Source organism: Oncorhynchus kisutch, linkage group LG12, assembly GCF_002021735.2.
Source record: "Oncorhynchus kisutch isolate 150728-3 linkage group LG12, Okis_V2, whole genome shotgun sequence".
NCBI lineage: Eukaryota > Metazoa > Chordata > Actinopteri > Salmoniformes > Salmonidae > Oncorhynchus > Oncorhynchus kisutch.
The window spans coordinates 47,019,006-47,038,509 of NC_034185.2; the positions used below are offsets into that span (position 1 = coordinate 47,019,006).

At 42.4% G+C, this 19,504-nt stretch overlaps 1 protein-coding gene across 2 annotated transcripts in view; it reads left to right on the forward strand.

Annotated features, from left to right (window-relative positions):
- Positions 1-19,504, forward strand: part of LOC109901071 (RING finger protein 24) — a 70,451-nt gene that overhangs the window by 252 nt on the left and 50,695 nt on the right. Inside the window, exon 1 of one of the 2 annotated variants that reach the window (XM_020497084.2) lies at positions 10,208-10,696. The exons of the other annotated variant lie outside the window; for it this stretch is intronic. The gene's annotated coding sequence lies outside the window, so the exon portion shown is untranslated. Of the gene's footprint in view, positions 1-10,207; positions 10,697-19,504 lie in introns of those variants that run through there. 2 annotated transcript variants of the gene reach the window in all.

Consider the following 19,504-nt stretch of genomic DNA (forward strand, 5'->3'; position numbering starts at 1 on the left):
ATATGAAATACATTTTATGGCTTAGGGTCTTACACTCGGTGAAATTCAGAGGAATGTTGGTTTCTAAATATGTGATATTGAATCATTGTCAGCTCCATAGCAGAAGTTGGGTCTTCTGTGACCTTTGACTCTCTGGAGGGCTGATGTGTATGCATGTTTAGTTGGATCAGATGCGAACCATATTTGTTCCAACCTAATGGTGATCAGTGCTTACTCAAAACAAACCTGTATAGAACGACTTACTTACTTGGAATCTAGTGCACCTTGCTTTGTACACTTCAATCAACCCAGTGAGCGTTGTCACACATTCTGTCTTAAAGTACCTGCAAAGTGAAAATCTCACTTTTAAAAGGTAATGTTCTGATGACTCATACCCAGTTGTTGACTCATCCTATACTCGTCTCTGTGTGTACTTCATGGTCAAGTAGTCCTAGGAATGAGTATCATGTGAACATTACTAGATATGTGTGTTTATCTAGAACAAACCTATTTTGGGCTAAGTGTGTACGTGTCCTTCCTCTCTGTGTGTGTGTACGTGTGTCGTGCCTCATAAATGAGGCAAATGTCTTTTTCACCTCTCTACATTTTGGGGAGTAAAACACTGGTATAGTCTGTTTTATTGTTTTATTGCCATTTTATAAGGTTTGGGCCTTGTATGAGCAATCTTCTCCCATAAAGGCCATATGGGCAAAACGCTCTGAGTAGATGTCGATAATACACTTCTGTGTACAAAATGGGACATAATAGCTAACATTAGCATGGAATGATGAAGTGCAAAATGCTCTCCTATTATAGCTGGAAGAATCATTCTATTCAGCCTGTACCAGGCAGCAGGCTTCCTCCTCACCCACCCCACTCATGCCCGGGTATGTCAGGGTGGCTGGGGTACTGGTGCCAGTCTAGCACCCAGTGTGCCACACTCAATGGGCCTTTGTGGACACTGCCATCTTTCCCTCCTGACCAACCCCCCGCTGTCCATTCAGGGTGGTCACATCGCACGCCCACTCCCAGCCTGCCGTGCTCCGTCTCACAATGTGTCCCTGTCACGGGCGCCTCGTTGGCATGCAAAAGCCGTGGTGTTCGTCTGGAACGGGCGCGCTCCTTGACGCCTCTCACAGGATAAGGGAAATGAGGGATACAGGCTTGTGATAGGGTGGTGATGGCTGCTTCCTGTATCCGTTGGTAACTCATTCAAAATCCTCTTATTATAGTCTGGGAAGATTCCTCACTACGGAAGCTAGTGGGAAATTCAATGACATCATCCCTTTAACGATGAGGTAAGATGAGATGAGAAGATGGTCAACAAATATAAGACCCTCACGAAATTCTACAAAATTCACCATTGAGAGCATCCTGTCGGGCTGTATCACCGTCTGGTACGGCAATTGCACCGTCCGCAACCAGCCGCAGGGCTCTCCAGATGGTGTTGCTGGTGCCGCCAGAGCAGTACCTCACCAGAAGAACACTGCCTGCCCTCCAGGACATCTACATCACCTGGTGTCACAGGAAGGCCAAGAAGATCCTCAAGGACCGCAGCCACCCGAGCCACGGCCTGTTCACCCTGCTACCATCTAGAAGGTGAAGGCAGTACAGGTGCATCCACCCTGTACCCTGCCTCGAAACATAGACTTTTTAAAATAAAAAAAATAAATAACTTTATTTAACTAGGCAAGTCAGTTAAGAACAAATTCTTATTTACAATGATGGCCTACCAAAAGGCAAAAGGCCTCTTGCGAGGACATTGGGCTGGGATTAAAACAAAAAATGGAATTAAAATATAGGACCAAACACACATCGCGACATGAGACACCACAACACTACATAAAGAGAGACCTAAGACGACAACACAGCATGGCAGCAACACAACAGCACAACGGGCAAGACGGTAGAGACCGCAATACATCACGCGAAGCGGCCACAACTGTCAGTAAGAGTGTCCATGATTGAGTCGTTGAATGAAGAGATGGAGATAAATCTGTCCAGTTTGAGTGTTTGTTGCAGATCGTTCCAGTCGCTAGCTGTAGTGAACTGAAAAGAGGAGCGACCCAGGGATGTGTGTGCTTTGGGGACCTTTAACAGAATGTGACTGGCAGAACGGGTGTTGTATGTTGGAGGATGAGGGCTGCAGTAGATATCTCAGAGTTAGGCCAAAGTGGGTTTTATAAATAAGCATCAACCAGTGGGTCTTCCGACGAGTATACAGGGATGACCAGTTTATAGAGGAGTATAGAGTGCAGTGATGTGTCCTATAAGCAGCATTGGTGGCAAATCTGATGGCTGAATGTTAAAGAACATCTAGCCGCTTGAGAGCACCCTTACCTGCCGATCTATAAATTACGTCTCCGTAATCTAGCATGGGTAAGATGGTCCTGAATCAGGTTTAGTTTGGCAGCTGGGGTGAAAGAGGAGCGATTACAGTAGAGGAAACCATGTCTAGATTTAACCTTAGTCTGCAGCTTGGGTATGTGCAGAGAAGGACACTGTACCATCTAGCCATACTCCCAAGTACTTGTATGAGGTTACTACCTCAAGCTCTGAGCGGAAACCAGATTGCATACTCGAGAGAATACTATAGACATCAAGAAAACACTTTTGATAAACAGGAATAAATAGAAATGGGCCTATAACAATTAGGATCCGCTTGATCTCCCCCTTTAAATAAAGGACACACCGTGGCTGCCTTCCAAGCAATGGCAACCTCCCCAGAGAGGAGAGACAGGTTTTAAAGCTAATAGAAAGGCTTGGCGATGATAGGGGCAGCAAGCTTAAAGAAGAAATGGTCTAAACCATCTGACACAGATGTTTTTTGGGGGTCAAGTTTAAGGAGCTCCTTTAGTACCTCGGACTCAGTGACTGCATGCAGGGAGAAACTTTGTAGCGGGACAGGGGAAAAAGAGGGAGTCGCATGAGAAGGTGTGGGAGATGAGGAAATGTTGGACGGGCAAGGGGGCATGGCTGAGTCAAATAGGAATCCTGACTTAATGAAGTAGTAACTAAAGAGCTCAGCCATGTGCTCCTTGTCAGTAACAACCACATCATCAACATTAAGGGACATGGGCAGCTGTGAGGAGGAGGGTTTATTCTCCAGGTCTTTAACCATGTTCCAGAACTTGTTGGGGTTAGACCCACATAGAGAGAACTGCTCCTTAAAGTAACTAATTTTGGCCTTCCAGTTAGCCTAAGTGCACTTATTTCTCATTTACTTGAACGAGAGCCTGAGTGTGCGTGTGCCGAGCCTTTCGCCAAATGGAATTCTTGAGGTGGGGTAACTCTGCAAGATCACGGTCAACCAGGGGGAAGAACCGGTTTTTAGTTCTTATTTTCTTTATGGGGGCGTGTTTGTTAACAATACCACTGAAAATATTAAAAAAGAAGGTCCAGGCGTCTTCGACAGAGGGGATCAAGCTGATTCTATACCAATTTACAGAGGCCAGGTAATGAAGGAAGGTTTACTCATTAAAGTCTTTTAGCAAGCATCTATGACAAATCAGGAGAGGTCGTTTCACTGAGCAGGCATTACGAACATAGGCTGTAAAACAGTGATCACTAAGGTCATTACAGAAAACATCAGACTGATACCTATCAGGATTATTTGTGAGGATAACATCAAGGAGAGTAGCCTTTTCTGGGTGTTTGGAGTCATACTTGGTCACTGTTACTAGCTGGCTATCACCCTGTACTCTACACAGCACCTTAGAGACTGCTGCCCTATGTACATAGTCATTGAACATGGGTCACTTTAATAATGTTTACATACTGTTTTACCTACTTCATATGTATATACTGTCTTCTAGTCAAGGATCATCCTATAAATATACTACTGTACACACCCTTTCTATTCATATACTGTCCATACTGTCTACACACACCATTATATTAATATATACATACATACACACACCCACACATACAGTGCATTTGGAACGTATTCAGTATTCCCTTTGACTTTTTCCACATTTTGTTACATTACAGCCTTAATTTAAAATGGGATTCATTTGTTTTACTTCCTCAGCAATCTAAATGCAATACCCTATAATGATAAAGCAAAAACTGGTTTTTAGAAATTTGTTTAAAATAAATACTTTACTTAGTACTTTGTTGAAGCACCTTTAGCATCAATTACAACCTCAAGTCTTCTTGAGTACGACGCCACAAGCTTGGCACACCTGTATTTAGGATGTTTCTTCCATTCTTCTCTGCAGATCCTCTCAAGCTCTGTCACTGCACAGCTATTTTCAGGTTTCTCCAGAGATGTTCGATCGGGTTCAAGTCCCGGCTCTGGCTGGGTCACTCAAGGACATTAAGAAACTTGATGACGAATCCACCCCTGCATTGTCTTGTCTGTGTGCTTAGGGTTGTTGTCCTGTTGGAAGGTGAAACTTCACCCCAGTCTGAGAACCTGCTCCAGAGTGATCAGGATCAAGGATCTCCCTGTACTTTGCTCCGTTCATTTTTCTCTCGATCCTGACTAGTCTTCCAGTCCCTACCACTGAAAAACATCCCCACGATGGTGCAAGTTTTCCTCCAGACCTGACGGTTGGCATTCAGGCCAAAGAGTTCAATCTTAGTTTCATCAGAGCAGAGAATCTTGTTTCTCATGGTCTGAGAGTTCCTTCAGCGGCTTTTGGCAAACTCCAAGCGGGCTGTCGTGGCTTTTATTGAGGAGTGGCTTCCGTCTGACCACGCTACCATAAAATCCTGATTGGTGGAGTGCTGCAGAGATGGTTGTCCTTCTGGAAGGTTCTCCCATCTCCACAGAGGAGCTCCGGAGCTCTGTCAGACTGACCAGGGTTCTTGGTCACCTCCCTGACCAACGGCCTTCTCCCCCGATTGCTCAGTTTGGCCGAGCGACAAGTTCTATGAGGAATCTTGGTGGTTCCAAACTTCTACCATGTAAGAATGATGGAGGCCACTGTGTTCTTGGGGACCTTCAATGCTGCATACATTTTTGGTACCCTTCCCCAGATCTGTGCCTGGACACCATCCTGTCTCGGAGCTCAACGGACAATTCCTTCGACGTCATGGCTTTGTTTTTGCTCTGACATGCACTGTCAACTGTGGGACCTTTTATAGACAGGTGTGTGCCTTTCCAAATCATGTCCGATTCATTGAATTTACCACAGGTGTATTCCAATCAAGTTATAGAAACATCTCTAGGATGATCCATGGAAACAGGATGCACCTGAGCTCAATTTCGAGTCTCATATCAAAGGGTCTGAAAACTTATTTAAATAAGCTATTTAAGTTTTTTCTTTTTAATACTTTTGCAAAAATCTCTAAAAACCTGCTTTCACTTTGCCATTATGGGGTATTGTGTGTAGATTGATGAGGAAACAAATATAATTTAATACATTTTAGAATAAGGCTGTAATGTAAAAAATGTGGAAAAAGTCAATGGGTCTAAATACTTTCCGAAGGTACTGTCTATATACACTACCGTTCAAAATGTTGGGGTCACTTAGAAATGTCTGTCATGCCCTGACCATGGAGAGCCTTTGTTTCTCTATTGTGTAGTAGGTCAGGGTGTGACTGGGGGGTATTCTAGTTTATTATTTCTATGTGGGGTTCTAGTTTATTATTTCTATGTTGGTGATTTGTATGAATCCCAATTAGAGGCAGCTGGTAATCGTTGTCTCTAATTGGGGATCATATTTAGGTAGCATTTTTCCCACCTGTGTTTGTGGGTTATTATATTGTGTTTTGTGCATGTGCACCACGTATTCACGTTTCATTGTTAGTTCATTGATTTATTGTTTTTGCTAAGTTTCACTTTAATAAATATTATGTGGAACTCAACATAGGCTGCGCCTTGGTCCGTCTCTCCACACGTACGAGACAATGTCCTTGCTTTTGATAGAAAATGTATTAAATTGGCCATTTTAAAATAACATCAAATTGATCAGAAATACAGTGTAGACATTGTTAATCTTGTAAATGGCTATTGTAGCTGGAAACGGCCAATATTTTTTTATGGAATATCTACAGTTGAAGTCGGAAGTTTACATACACCTTAGCCAACTACATTTAAACTCAGTTTTTCAGAATTCCTGACATTTAATCCTAGTAAAAATTCCCTGTCTTAGGTCAGTTAGGATCACCACTTTATTTTAAGAATGTGAAATATCAGAATAATAGTAGAGAGAATGATTTATTTCAGCTTTTATTTCTTTCATCACATTCCAAGTGGGTCAGAAGTTTACATACACTCAATTAGTATTTGGTAGAACTTCCTTTAAATTGTTTAACTTGGGTCAAACGTTTCGGGTAGCCTTCCACAAGCTTCGCACAATAAGCTGGGGGAATTTGGGCCCATTCCTCCTGACAGAGCTGGTGTAACTGAGTCAGGTTTGTAGGCCTCCTTGCTCGCACACGCTTTTTCAGTTCTTCCCACAAAGTTTTCTATAGGATTGAGGTCAGAGCATTGGGATGGCCACTCCAATACCTTGACTTTGTTGTCCTTAAGAAAGGCAAGTTCTGTTAGCTAATCCAAGTTTATCATTTTAAAAGGCTAATTGATCATTAGAAAACCTTTTGCAATTATGTTAGCACAGCTGAAAACTGTTCTGATTAAAGAAGCAATAAAACTGGCCATCTTTGACTAGTTGAGTATCTGGAGCATCAGCATTTGTGGGTTCAATTACAGGCTCAAAATGGACAGAAACAAATAACATTCTTCTGAAACTCATCAGTTTATTCTTGTTCTGAGAAATTAAGACTATTCCATGAGAGAAATTGCCAAGAAACTGAAGATCTCGTACAACGCTGTGTACTATTCCCTTCACAGAACAGAGCAAACTGGCGCTAACCAGAATAGAAAGAGGAGTGGGAGGCCCCAGTGCACAACTGAGTAAGAGGACAAGTACATTAGAGTGTCTAGTTTGAGAAACAGATGCCTCACAAGTCCTCAACTGGCAGCTTCATTAAATAGTACCCACAAAACACCAGTCGTAACGTCAACAGTGAAGAGGTGACCCCGGGATGCTGGCCTTCTAGGAAGAACAGATATAGCCCTTGGTTCTCCCCAGACCCGACTGCTCTTAACCAACACAAAAACATCCTATGGCGTTCTGCATTGGCATCGAACAGCCCCCGTGATATGCAGCTGTTCAGGGAAGCTAGAAACCATTATACACAGGCAGTTAGAAAAGCCAAGGCTAGTTTTTTCAAGCAGAAATTTGCTTCCTGCAACACTAACTCAAAAAAGTTCTGGGACACTGTAAAGTCCATGGAGAATAAGAACACCTCCTCCCAGCTGCCCACTGCACTGAAGATAGGAAACACTGTCACCACTGATAAATCCACCATAATTGAGAATTTCAATAAGCATTTTTCTACAGCTGGCCATGCTTTCCACCTGGCTACTCCTACCCCGGTCAACAGCACTGCACCGCACACAGCAACTCCCCCATTTCTCTTTCTCCCAAATCCATTCAGCTGCTGATCTGAAAGAGCTGCAAAATCTGGACCCCTATAAATCAGCCGGGCTAGACAATCTGGACCCTTTCTTTCAAAAATGATCTGCCGAAATTGTTGCCACCCCTATTACTAGCCTGTTCAACCTCTCTTTCGTGTCGTCTGAGATTCCCAAGGATTGGAAAGCAGCTGCGGTCATCCCCCTCTTCAAAGGAGGGGACACTCTTGACCCAAACTGCTACAGACTTATATCTATCCTACCATGCCTTTCTAAGGTCTTCGAAAGCCAAGTCAACAAACAGATTACCGACCATTTCGAATCTCACTATACCTCCTCTGCTATGCAATCTGGTTTCAGAGCTGGTCATGGGTGCACCTCAGCCACGCATAAGGTCCTAAAGGATATCTTAACCGCCACCGATAAGAAACATTACTGTGCAGCCGTATTCATTGATCTGGCCAAAGCTTTCGACTCTGTCAATCACCACATCCTCATCGGCAGACTCGACAGCCTTGGATTCTCAAATGATTGCCTCGCCTGGTTCACCAACTACTTCTCTGATAGAGTTCAGTGTGTCAAATCAGAGGGTCTGCTGTCCGGACCTCTGGCAGTCTCTATGGGGGTGCCAAAGGGTTCAATTCTTGGACCGACTCTCTTCTCTGTATACATCAATGAGGTCGCTCTTGCTGCTGGTGAGTCTCTGATTCACCTCTACGCAGACGACACCATTCTGTATACTTCTGGCCCTTCTTTGGACACTGTGTTAACAACCCTCCAGGCAAGCTTCAATGCCATACAACTCTCCTTCCGTGGCCTCCAATTGCTCTTAAATACAAGTAAAACTAAATGCATGCTCTTCAACCGATCGCTACCTGCACCTGCCCGCCTGTCCAACATCACTACTCTGGACGGCTCTGACTTAGAATACGTGGACAACTACAAATACTTAGGTGTCTGGTTAGACTGTAAACTCTCCTTCCAGACCCATATCAAACATCTCCAATCCAAAGTTAAATCTAGAATTGGCTTCCTTTTTCGGTACAAAGCATCCTTCACTCATGCTGCCAAACATACCCTTGTAAAACTGACCATCCTACCAATCCTCGACTTCAGCGATGTCATTTACAAAATAGCTTCCAATACCCTACTCAACAAATTGGATGCAGTCTATCACAGTGCTATCCGTTTTGTCACCAAAGCCCCATATACTACCCACCATTGCGACCTGTACGCTCTCGTTGGCTGGCCCTCGCTTCATACTCGTCGCCAAACCCACTGGCTCCATGTCATCTACAAGACCCTGCTAGGTAAAGTCCCCCCTTATCTCAGCTCGCTGGTCACCATAGCATCTCCCACCTGTAGCACACGCTCCAGCAGGTATATCTCTCTAGTCACCCCCAAAACCAATTCTTTCTTTGGCCGCCTCTCCTTCCAGTTCTCTGCTGCCAATGACTGGAACGAACTACAAAAATCTCTGAAACTGGAAACACTTATCTCCCTCACTAGCTTTAAGCACCAACTGTCAGAGCAGCTCACATATTACTGCACCTGTACATAGCCCACCTATAATTTAGCCCAAACAACTACCTCTTTCCCTACTGTATTTAATTAATTAATTTATTTTGCTCCTTTGCACCCCATTATTTTTATTTCTACTTTGCACATTCTTCCACTGCAAATCTACAATTCCAGTGTTTTACTTGCTATTTTGTATTTACTTTGCCACCATGGCCTTTTTTTTGCCTTTACCTCTCTTATCTCACCTCATTTGCTCACATCGTATATAGACTTGTTTATACTGTATTATTGACTGTGTGTTTGTTTTACTCCATGTGTAACTCTGTGTCGTTGTATGTGTCGAACTGCTTTGCTTTATCTTGGCCAGGTCGCAATTGTAAATGAGAACTTGTTCTCAACTTGCCTACCTTTTTTTTAAAAATAAAGTTGCAAAGAAAAAGCCAAATCTCAGACTGGCCAATAAATAGAATAGATTAAGATGGGTGAAGGAACACAGACACTGGACAGAGATACGCCCCATGTATGGAATGATCTGCAGACCCCAAACTTTCGAACGAGTGTGTATATATTCCGGACTCTGACATTGTTCAATCTGGTATTTCTTCATTTCATTATTTAAATTGTTTGGGTTTGTGTGTATTGTTAGGTATTACTGCACTGTTGAAGCTAGAAACATAAGCAAGATTTTGCTGCACCTGGGATGTTGGCTATCAATAACAAGGCAACTCCTATGACTAATTGGGAATGGGACGCAAGCGTAGGATTGATCACCCTGTCGCTGGCCGCCTTTGGGGAGGGTGTATAGTGTGAACTGACGATGCGCTCCCCAAATTTCACCACGCTCACTGTTCATTAACTCTTGGAAGTGCTTGCACAAAGGATAGTAACATCTCATCCTGTGTTCTTGGAATCTGCACTGTTGAAGCTAGAAACATAAGCAAGATTTTGCTGCACCTACGATAAACATATGCAAAATATGTGTACGTGACCAATAACATTTGATTTGATTTTAAAAATAGTTGTTTGCTTTTGGTCTAGTTTTAATGGACTAATCCTATTGATTATATTAGTGACACTTGACACGTGATCTAGTATAATTCACTTTGAGAGATGCTTTTTATTGATGCTTTTCATCATCATGTCAAAAATGTCAAATCCCGACGCCAGCCAGGCAGATGTGGAGTTCTCCCATATTTTATGCCAGCTAGGAATACACACAGCAAACGACGTGAGCAATGCATCAATTCTTCTGCCTCCCTCCTTCCTTCCAGAACACAGCCATCCCCGCGTATACACTGTACACGACTCTGTCTCCGTTAAACGGGCTAGGAGGAGGGACTACGAGCACTACGTGCTGGGAGAACTGTTCAAAATTGACCACGAGAATAATGTACACCTGGGAATCAATTTAGATAGTCGTCCGAGGAGCAGTAGTTGCGATTTTAATCGGTTTCATTTATCGTTATGTCCGCTTCTCAGTTTTTTTTTATGTCTGTTACAGTGTTGATAAATATTGCTACATCGCTAGCCAGCAAGCCAATATCGAGCAGACCATAGTCGACCACCAACATCGCGAGTTGAATGAAGACGCTTTGCATGGGCTGTAGCCTATCCCGTGTAGATAAGACAGTTGTGTAGCTAACGTGACTGTAACTAGTTATCTGACGTGCAGAGTTTTAGTTTTTTAGTTTTTATTGGCCTGATATTTCTCTCATTGGTATTGGTGAAGAAGAGACGAGCAGATATCGAGGACGGTATTGATTGGTAAGTGTCCTAATATTTGTGTTGCTTTGCAGCATCAAACGTGTCTGTATACAGGTTTGTATGTATAATAGGCGTGGTTGCAGTTGGGATATCGTTGTGAAAATCGAGCTAGTTTACTTGTTTTGTCTGATGTATAAATTATAGGGATTCAACCTAAACCATTGTTTCATCGATTTTTGCAAATACGCCCCCCCCCTCCGCGCTACCTTTTTCAGCTGACGATGGACAAGCAAAATGCATTTAGGCCCGTTATCATCAGCTGGGCTTTAGCCTACCTCTCGTTGGCTAATATTGGATCATGTTTTCATAATAACATAGTAAAACGATTGTCAATATTGTATGAGTCGATACAATCGACGCTGTTGATAAGCAAGTGTAATACTCGTTAGGCCTAGCTCGTGCTGTGGAAATCAGTTGCTCGGGATGAACTGCTTGTTCAATCGTTTGCATATCAGACTGATTTGCGAATTGTGCATTTGCTATGTAGTTTCACTTTTAAAACGCATTGGCTCCTGGTTCAGCAAAACGTGAAAGTGAAGTTACTATGTTTGCACACACGATAGAATGTTCTAGACTTGCTCCTATTCGAAGTGATGTTGGCTGGCTTTGTGCTTTGGCCATGCATGTGCATAGTAGTGCTAACGTTATATAAACAAACTAGTACCACCAGACAGCACTATAACCAATGGCGAAATAATTTTCTTCCCTATTGACGTAGGCTAAGTAGTTGCACATAATTGCGTATCATTACAGGGTTGGTGTCATCAGTGGATGGGAAGAAAGCATTAACCCTTACCTGCTCAGAACAGACTGCTGTTAAGTTCGAGGCTCGCCATTAGCTACTGCACATACAGCATCTGCTCTCTTCCTGGGGTCCACATAAAACTGTTATGGCTATATGATGCTATACACCCGCTATAGACCTCACTGGCTTCTGACTCAAGATGCTCAGCATATGTCATGCCATGTGCACACAGATAGTTGAATAGCTGAAGACGTAAAATCTTAACTCTGTATTCTCTGTGATTCAGTCCCTCGCAGCAATTTCCATACCTTGTCCTTAGGCACACAGTTTCACTGTAAAGCAGTGCCCCCCCCCCTCCCCCTTATTGCAAAGGCTATTAAGAAGTAATCAGGGACTTTTTATTGTGCACAATGTCCAAGGATGTCCGTTAGCCTTTTCTACATCTTGGCTGCTGAGGGACGAAGGAACAATGGAAAGAACGGCCACCCCTGGAGGGTCAACTGCATACTTTCTCTCAAGGAGTCCTCCACTTATTACACATATTACATCTAAGGTGTTGTGTTCATTAGGGCACAGTATGGACAAAGGTTTGAAAACATTTTGCAATGGAAAATTCATTTGTGTCACTCATTGGACAACTCCTGTTTCATTCCCGTTTCCTTCAATGAACACGACCAAGGACTTAGGCATTAGCCATTAGGAAGGTGACGCCACCCAAATGCGTACCCCATTTACCAAACCTGTCAATCAATGGAGTGGTACAGTAGATGACAGGCTTCATGTTGCGCTAGCTAATCCCAAAACGACACGCTTGTTTGGTGCAGGGGTGCAAGTAAGGTGGTCCGGTATATAAATAGTGGGGGTACGCCGTACCGGTAAAACGTGAGCCTATGAAAATGAATACAACATGCCTAAAGAACTGTTACACCACTATGTAATATTACTGCATGTCAGCCTCATGAAACGTGCAAATGAACTGGAAACTGGGGAGTATACGCTCCAAATTGCGTTGTGGTTTGAGGAGAACACTTACAGTTTTGTCAAGGCGGAGATGAGTGGCCGAGACCGAGGCACGCATGGACAACAGTGGACGGATGATACATCAATTCAGGCTACAAGTGTAGGCCTAATGACAATCGCAGAATGTCATTGCACGTAGGTGTTTTAGGACTTGTCTCTTTCCATGCATTAGATAGCGGGTGCACAGTGAACTGTTGGGGTTTGGATGCTGAAATGATTTTGTGAGTGAACGAATGATTGATTGTTTGACAATCAGATGAAAACGTCATGACTGGTTGTGTTTATGCCACATTAGAAGGCAAAGTCCATAAGGCTAGGGAAAGCTAGGTTTTCCCTAAAGTAAATGTAATTAAATTGCCAAAATTATATATATATATATATATATATATATATAATATATATATAATTATACCTTACTCCTGTCCAGTGGTGGAAAAAGTACTCAATTGTCATACTTGAGTAAAAGTAAAGATGCCTTAATAGAAAATGACTCGTAAGTAAAAGTGAAAGTCACCCAGTAAAATACTACTTGAGTAAGTCTAAAAGTATTTGGTTTTAAATATACTTAAGTATCAAAAGTAAAAGGATAACAATTTCAAATTCCTTATATTAAGCAAACCAGATGGCACCATTTTCTTGCCAAAAGGCCAATGACATGGAGGCGTCGCGGCTAGCTGCGACACAGCCTAAGATTGAACCTGAGTCTGTAGTGACACCTCAAGCACGGCGATGCAGTGCCTTAGAAAGCTGCGCCACTCGGGAGGCCCGTTTTTATATATATATATATATATATATATATATATATATATATATATATATATATATATATATATATATATATATATATATATATATATATATATATATATATATATATATATATATATGTGTGTGTATATGTTTTTTGAATGGTGCCACTTGTGTGCACTTCCGGTAATACCGCATACCCCAGTGTTGTACAGAAACGGTAGGATTGGGCTGTCCCCAACAGTCGACCGGGAGTCGTCCTATTCTTTCCACCTATCGATTGGTCAAAATGTTTAAACCTATATTAAACCTATAGACACACACCCTTTGTGTTTGAATGAATTCAACTACATATGCACTGAGCTTGTTTGATACTTTAAGCACACCGTTTGATTTAAATAGTTAAGACACAAATGACTCAAGTAAGAGCCCAACGGTCACACTGTGTTAACAAAAATGACAGAGTACCTGTGTGAGAGGCGTGTGTTTTCTCGCTCTCCTCCCTACTGCAGCACAGCAAGCGTTTATTACGCTGTCTGTGTTGAAGCTGCAACATCATGTCAGCCGTTTAGTTTCTGATTGAGAAGTTCTGTTAACGAAGTCCCTAATTTCTTTACTTAAAACATCCCCTATTCCCCTATTCCCTCAACCCTCTCTTTACATGAAACATGTAAGCATCGCATGCTTGTAACCAATAGGCCTGACCTATTGCCTGTCATAATCACATCAATAAATTGGTTATAACAAACTTCGAACACAAATAAGGTTGACAGCAAAATGGATGTTGAAGACGTGAAAAATAAACTTGAGTCTGTTCTAGTGTACCAGAGAGTCTGTTCTAACAGGGAAAAAATATATAAAGCATTTTATTACAGGAGACTAAGAACAAAGCACCCTTTGTTATTTCATTAGAAAAATGAAAATGCTTGATTGCATTTCAAATCATGAATGTTTCGTATTCTGTGTGACTGCATGAACGAACGAATGAATGAATGATACTGTAGCCTATATATTGAAATACAAGCCTAAGTAAGTTATGGTATTAAGACTAAACAGGATGCCTTCTTAGGCCTACAGCTCGATGGTGGTTATACAAGCCTACTATACAAAGCCTACTAATGATGACAACATGACTTATTATGACTAATGATGACAACATGACTTATTATGACTAATGATGACAACATGACTTATGATGATGATGATGATGATAATAGTTGTAATAATAACAATAAGAAGGAGCTCAAGAAAAATGGGGGTATAGGAACAAGAGCTGTGTGCTTATTATGTGTGACAAACAGGTGCTGTTACATTACAATATGATTTTTCTGCCTGTTTGGAACAGTGTAAACACTAAGTTATAACTAATACCAGTCTGTTCTAACAAAAAAATTATTGTAAAGCCTTTATTACAGCATAGCAAATATTAAAAACAGCAAAATTGCTTTGCCCAACATTTTGCTGTTGCATGAGGCTTGGTGCTCACGGAATCAGTAGGCTATTAAACAAACACTCAAACAAGAAACAGAAGCAAGATCTGTCTTATTTCTGTAGATATATATGGATGATTTTATATACCTAATTAAATTAGGGTTTCTTCCCTCAATTTTCTTAGACAATTAGGCTAAGGCAAGGGCTGTATCCTTGTCTCTGCTGCTGCCACGTTGTTCTCAATCCCAATATGCTGGTTAACTTTGCCATTATGCACATGGCAACATAGGGAAAGGCGTCAATTCCACGGTGCACTGAAGATTATGTTTCAGAACCGAGGACGGCGACCGTATTCAACGTGGGAGAAATAATATTAGATTTATTAGTGTTGCACCATATTTGTTTTTGAGTCAGACAAGACTCAGTAGAGGTCGACCGATTAATCGGAATGGCCGATTTAATTAGGGCCTATTTTCAAGTTTTCATAACATTTTTTTATACCTTTTATTTAACTAGGCAAGTCAGTTAAGAACACATTCTTATTTTCAATGACGGCCTAGGAACGGTGGGTTAACTGCCTTGTTCAGGGGCAGAATGACAGATTTTCACCTTGTCAGCTCAGGGGATTCAATCTTGCAACCATACAGTTAACTCGTCCAACGCTCTAACCATTGCACTCCACGAGTAGCCTGCCTGTTACGCGAATGCAGTAGAAGCCAAGGTAAATTGCTAGCTAGCATTAAACTTATCTTATAAACAATCAATCATAATCACTAGTTATAACTACTAATTCAGTTTAGCAGGCAATATTAACCAGGTGAAATTGTGTCATTTCTCTTGCGTTCATTGCACGCAGAGTCAGGGTATATGCAACAGTTTGGGCTGCCTGGCTCATTGCGAACTAATATGCCAGAATTTTACGTAATTATGACATAACATTGAAGGTTGTGCAATGTAACAAGAATATTTAGACTTAGGGATGCCACTCGTTAGATAAAATACCGAACGGTTCCGTATTTCACTGAAAGAATAAACGTTTTGTTTTCGAAATGATAGTTTCCGGAATTGACCATGTTAATGACCAAAGGTAACGCTGTCATGTTCCAGGCAATGTCTTTCTACTCTTCAATTGACCAGTGATCACGTGCCGGCTGGAGCCACCTCTTCTTGTTTTTAGCTGATAGGAGTGGGACCCGGCGTGATCGTCTGCTGCAATAGCCAATCCGTGACAAGGATCGACGACTTGTGGATTCCGAGGTGCCGCTCTGCACACCACTGTTGTACTACGCCTTTATTTTCCTGTTTGCGGCCTGCATGTCTGCTTGCACGATTCTTGCCATTCTCCTTCGACGTCTCTCCTCAACGAGTTGTTTTCACCCACTGGACTACCGCCGACTCAATGTTTTTTGTTTGTCGCAGCATTCTCGGTAAATAGTAGACTGTCGTGCGTGAAAAGCCCAGGAGGGCGGCCGTTTGTGACAGACTGGATCCAGTGTGCCTGGCACTGACTATCATACCACGCTCAGTCGCTTAGGTCACTCGTTTAGCCCATTCTAAAGTTCAGTCGAACAGTAACTGGATGCCTGTCTGCCTGCTTTATATAGCAAGCCACGCCCACGTGACTCAATGTCTGTAGGGGTGATCCATTTTCGTGAACGGGGTGGCGTGCCTAATAAACTGGCCTATAATTCAGCTAATAAAAAGCAAGTGCCATAAAAGATACCTTTTTTGAAACCGTAATATTATATCGTGGAACACAATCTTCAAAGGCAGTAACCTCAGCAGTGGCGCTTGCATAGAAGCCTATGGCTGTGCAATGGCATAGCCTTGTTTTGTATATTTAATGAGCCCCTTATCACAGTCAAGACTCACCCAAACCATGATGTAATATAACATAATAAAATGGAACATTTGCCGGTGCGAAGTGATGTGCATCTCGTGTCTGGAACAGTTATTCTCAGTAATAATTTGAAACGGGGCTTCATTTGGCGAGTAGAGAAAGAATGAAAAAAAATTCAGGGTCACAGAACGACAGATTTGTACCTTGTCAGCTGGGGGGCTTGAACTTGCAACCTTTCGGTTACTAGTCCAACGCTCTAACCACTAGGCTACCCTGCCGCCCCGCAATACTGTGTTCAATGTGGAATTGTTCATCCATTTTGAAAATTCCAAAGAACAGGTAGAATAAACTCAACGTCTGTCTGTACGTCGAAAATAAGACCGATTTTGGTTTGTGACCCTGACCTTATTTTTTTCTTCTCTCTCTCCTCGCCAAATGAAGCCCCGTTTCAAATTATCACTGAGAATAACTGTTCCAGACACGAGATGCACATCACTTTGCACCGGCAAATGTTCCATTTTATTATGTTCCTAGGCCGTCACTGTTCCTAGGCCGTCATTGAAAGTAAGAATTTGTTCTTAACTGACTTGCCTAGTTAAATAAACGTAAAATCAATAAAAATACCATTATTGCATGGAGATGAATTACCGCCACAACGTCTCTTTGTTGATTAGGCCTATATCTAAGGATTCTGATGACAATACGCTCTTTGACTTTATCAAACTGATGTTTTTGTGTATTTACAGTGTGGAACCTGTCTATGTTTACGGGGGTTATAGCCTAGGTTAACCAATTAAAAATGTCACTAGCAGTTTGCAAAATAGACCGGACGCAATTTTTCTAAAACTGCAGCTTGTTGTTGGAACACATTTTTTTTCCTTCTTCAATCAACCAGTCCATTTTGAATTCTGTGATAGAACTGTCGTGATTTGACAAGGAATGTAGCTTGTGTATCCCATCAGTTAGATACGTTTTTATAGACATTTCTGTAAGCCTAATGGGAGCTTGTGTGTGTGTGCACTCAGCACACGTGTGGAGGAAGGAGTCGGAACGCATTTGAGTGAATGAGACACAAGGGGAAAGGGAATTTAGGGAGAATAACTGTGTGATGCCTGTCTTGGTTAATTTTTTTTGTTGTGCCCCGCAAATGGAACACTAGAGTCAACGGAAGTTAACATTGTCTTTTCACTTGCCTGTTCGGGCAGCCAAGAAGCACATTCCACTTAATCGTTTTACAGTATAATAAATAAATAAAATCTCTGGTTAAAAATCAAGCTTGACGCTACTCATTCTCATCCCTAATCTTGACTGTACCCAATTCAAGAGTGTAGAAACAACAGACACAACATCCTTTACTTTTGTTGGGTAACTCCATTCTCCAGTCGTAAACAAGGAAGTTGGGCACCGGCTTAGTAACAGTGTTACCATTTAGCATCCTATCTGTCATCGTACACATGATGCACCTCTGTCATCACACAGATTTACGATTCCCTTTTTTGATGCAACCAAGCTTACTTAACGGTTAAGCAGCCACAGATGTGAGGCAGTCATCTCATAGGCCTTTTATAGCAGTCGGACACACGCACATCCCCTGGCTTGGCTTAGCGCTGGGTAGTATTGACCAATGAACTTGCAATAGTATTGTGCCATGGTGCCTCAGGATGTGACTTCTGTTCTGAGACAGTCTCTTGTCATAGGTCTGTCTTGTCAGGGCGGCAGGTAGCCTAGCGGTTAAGAGCGTTGGGCCAGTAACCGAAAGCCGACTAGGTGAAAAATCTGATGTGCCCCTGAGCCAGGGCACTTAACCCTAAGTTACTAAAATGTCAAATGTATTTCAGGAAGTACTAAACTAAACTTATTTGACATGTTGGAATGTCGTTTATGTGATGGAATTGTAGCAAGGAGGGCGCTTGATGGGCAAGCACAAACACAATTAGGGCCTAGGCTATAGGCCTGCATCATAACACTCATTTCCTCAGTGTTGACTTGTAGCCTAATCCTGATTAAGCCTAACTGATGGTTTGAAAATGTGAATATTTAATACATTTCCACTTTAGCTTTCTTAGGGCTCGTTTTCGTTGTAATTTGTGCCAGGCAGTGGCTTGCTATATAAGCCAACATCTGGATGATGCTCAAGGGCAAGGTGGTCAGGCCTTTGACAGTGCTGCTGAGTCAGGGCTTTGCTTCATTTGCCCTTGATTAATGTGTCATGTCCTATTCAGTCCCATTTGTCCACCCCGGGTAATCAATTCAGAGGGTCTGCTGTCCAGACCTCTGTCAGTCTCTATGGGGGTGCCACAGGGTTCAATTCTTGGACCGACTCTCTTCTCTGTATACATCAATGAGGTCGCTCTTGCTGCTGGTGAGTCTCTGATCCACCTCTACGCAGACGACACCATTCTGTATACTTCTGGCCCTTCTTTGGACACTGTGTTAACAACCCTCCAGGCAAGCTTCAATGCCATACAACTCTCCTTCCGTGGCCTCCAATTGCTCTTAAATACAAGTAAAACTAAATGCATGCTCTTCAACCGATTGCTACCTGCACCTGCCCGCCTGTCCAACATCACTACTCTGGACGGCTCTGACTTAGAATATGTGGACAACTACAAATACTTAGGTGTCTGGTTAGACTGTAAACACTCCTTCCAGACCCATTTCAAACATCTCCAATCCAAAGTTAAATCTAGAATTGGCTTGCTTTTTCGCAACAAAGCATCCTTCACTCATGCTGCCAAACATACCCTTGTAAAACTGACCATCCTACCAATCCTTGACTTCGGCGATGTCATTTACAAAATAGCCTCCAATACCCTACTCAACAAATTGGATGCAGTCTATCACAGTGCAATCCGTTTTGTCACCAAAGCCCCATATGCTACCCACCATTGCGACCTGTATGCTCTTGTTGGCTGGCCCTCGCTTCATACTCGTCGCCGAACCCACTGGCTCCATGTCATCTACAAGACCCTGCTAGGTAAAGTCCCCCCTTATCTCGGCTCGCTGGTCACCATACCATCTCCCA